Source organism: Oryzias latipes, chromosome 3, assembly GCF_053564925.1.
Source record: "Oryzias latipes strain Hd-rR chromosome 3, Olatipes_Hd-rR_3.1".
Classification (NCBI taxonomy): domain Eukaryota; kingdom Metazoa; phylum Chordata; class Actinopteri; order Beloniformes; family Adrianichthyidae; genus Oryzias; species Oryzias latipes.
Genome location: NC_136239.1, coordinates 4475001 through 4477500, shown reverse-complemented (window position 1 = coordinate 4477500; position 2500 = coordinate 4475001). Strand labels below are relative to the sequence as shown.

Here is a 2500-nt window from a genome sequence, read left to right as displayed (position 1 = left end):
GTCATGCAGCGTGTTTTTGTCTGTTACTGGTTCACTATGAATTAACTACAAAAAATATTCAGATAGGCACATTTAAGTATCATTTTCTTTATACATGTCTTCCATCATGGGATGAATGCTTTTTAACATGTTAAAGACACCATTTTCATTGTAGTTGGTCTTTAAGGCCTTAGTGCATGACCATCGGATAAACTGAGTTTTAAATCCAAGCTTAAATCCAAGCTCTAATTTCCGCCTACGACAGAATCCATTGGCAGTGAAACAACCAAACGCAGTGTAGTTTTGAGTGTTGTTGTGGCCGAGTGGTTAAGGCGATGGACTAGAAATCCATTGGGGTCTCCCCGCATAGGTTCAAATCCTGCCGACAACGATACAAGTCTCTTGCACTTAAACTTTACAAACATTTAACACATATAAAGTTGTGAGCACCATGCCAGCTCGGACCAAGACTACCAAGGCGTATTGGATCTCCTTCAAGATGCGACTGGATGCATCACAATGGAACGTAGCAGGGAGCTTCTTGCCTTCTCATTGTCGTTTGTTAGTACAAGTACAGGCTTTGTCATGCAGCGTGTTTTGATCTGTTACTGATTCACTATGAATTAACTACAAAAAATATTCAGATAGGCACATTTAAGTATCATTTTCTTTATACATGTCTTCCATCATGGGATGAATGCTTTTTAACATGTTAAAGACACCATTTTCATTGGAGTTGGTCTTTAAGGCCTTAGTGCATGACCATCGGATAAACTGAGTTTTAAATCCAAGCTTAAATCCAAGCTCTAATTTCCGCCTATGACAGAATCCAATGGCAGTGAAGCAACCAAACGCTGTATAGCTTCATGTGTTGTTGTGGCCGAGTGGTTAAGGCGATGGACTAGAAATCCATTGGGGTCTCCCCGCGTAGGTTCAAATCCTGCCGACAACGATACAAGTCTCTTGCACTTGAACTTTACAAACATTTAACACAAATAAAGTTGTGAGCACCATGCCAGCTCGGACCAAGACTACCAAGGCGTATTGGATCTCCTTCAAGATGCGATTGGATGCATCACAATGGAACGTAGCAGGGAGCTTCTTCCCTTCTCATTGTCGTTTGAAAATAAAAGTACAGGCTTTGTCATGCAGCGTGTTTTTGTCTGTTACTGGTTCACTATGAATTAACTACAAAAAATATTCAGATAGGCACATTTAAGTATCATTTTCTTTATACATGTCTTCCATCTTTGGATGAATGCTTTTTAACGTGTTAAAGACACCATTTTCATTGGAGTTGGTCTTTAAGGCCTTAGTGCATGACCATCGGATAAACTGAGTTTTAAATCCAAGCTCTCAACAGAATCTTTCATTTTTCATTAGGGTTATGTTTGAACATTAGAATGAAGATAAATGTTAGCCAAGTATGCTAGATTTTTACAAAATTCTTTAGATTTAAGGCAAATTTTGAGGCGTTGTGTTTGAGGAAACAGTGTGTGGTTGTTGGGGAAATGAAATTGGGCATGGTGGTAAAATGGTTGTCATATTTTCCTTTTTTGAAATGATCCCTTGTTTTAATTGCCAGCAAATTTATCCCAATGATTTTTGCTAAAACAGGAATTGTATTTTTCTGTAGTCAGCTTGGAAATAAATTTCCGCCTATGACAGAATCCAATTGCAGTGAAGCAACCAAACGCAGTGTAGTTTTGTGTGTTGTAGTGGCCGAGTGGTTAAGGCGATGAACTTGAAATCCATTGGCGACTCCCCGCGTAGGTTCAAATCCTGCCGACAACGATACAAGTCTCTTGCACTTAAACTTTACAAACATTTAACACAAATAAAGTTGTGAGCACCATGCCAGCTCGGACCAAGACTACCAAGGCGTATTGGATCTCCTTCAAGATGCGACTGGATGCATCACAATGGAACGTAGCAGGGAGCTTCTTGCCTTCTCATTGTCGTTTGTTAGTACAAATACAGGCTTTGTCATGCAGCGTGTTTTTGTCTGTTACTGGTTCACTATGAATTAACTACAAAAAATATTCAGATAAGCACATTTAAGTATCATTTTCTTTATACATGTCTTCCATCATGGGATGAATGCTTTTTAACATGTTAAAGACACCATTTTCATTGGAGTTGGTCTTTAAGGCCTTAGTGCATGACCATCGGATAAACTGAGTTTTAAATCCAAGCTCTCAACAGAATCTTTCATTTTTCATTAGGGTTATGTTTGAACATTAGAATGAAGATAAATGTTAGCCAAGTATGCTAGATTTTTAAAAAATTCTTGAGATTTAAGGCAAATTTTGAGGCGTTGTGTTTGAGGAAACAATGTGTGGTTGTTGGGGAAATGAAATTGGGCATGGTGGTAAAATGGTTGTCATATTTTCCTTTTTTGAAATGATCCCTTGTTTTAATTGCCAGGAAATGCATCCCAGTGATATCTGCTAAGACAGGAATTGTATTTTTCTGTAGTCAGCTTGGAAAAGAATTTCCGCCTATGACAGAATCCAATGGC

At 38.5% G+C, this 2500-nt stretch overlaps 2 non-coding genes across 2 annotated transcripts; both read left to right on the top strand.

The window, feature by feature from the left end:
• Positions 1–849: 849 nt before the first annotated feature.
• On the top strand, positions 850–931 carry trnas-aga (transfer RNA serine (anticodon AGA)). Its single transcript has one exon. It is a non-coding gene; the product is annotated as a tRNA-Ser (tRNA).
• A 760-nt stretch (positions 932–1691) lies between these two features.
• Positions 1692–1773, top strand: trnas-uga (transfer RNA serine (anticodon UGA)). Its single transcript has one exon. It is a non-coding gene; the product is annotated as a tRNA-Ser (tRNA).
• The last annotated feature ends 727 nt before the right edge of the window (positions 1774–2500 follow it).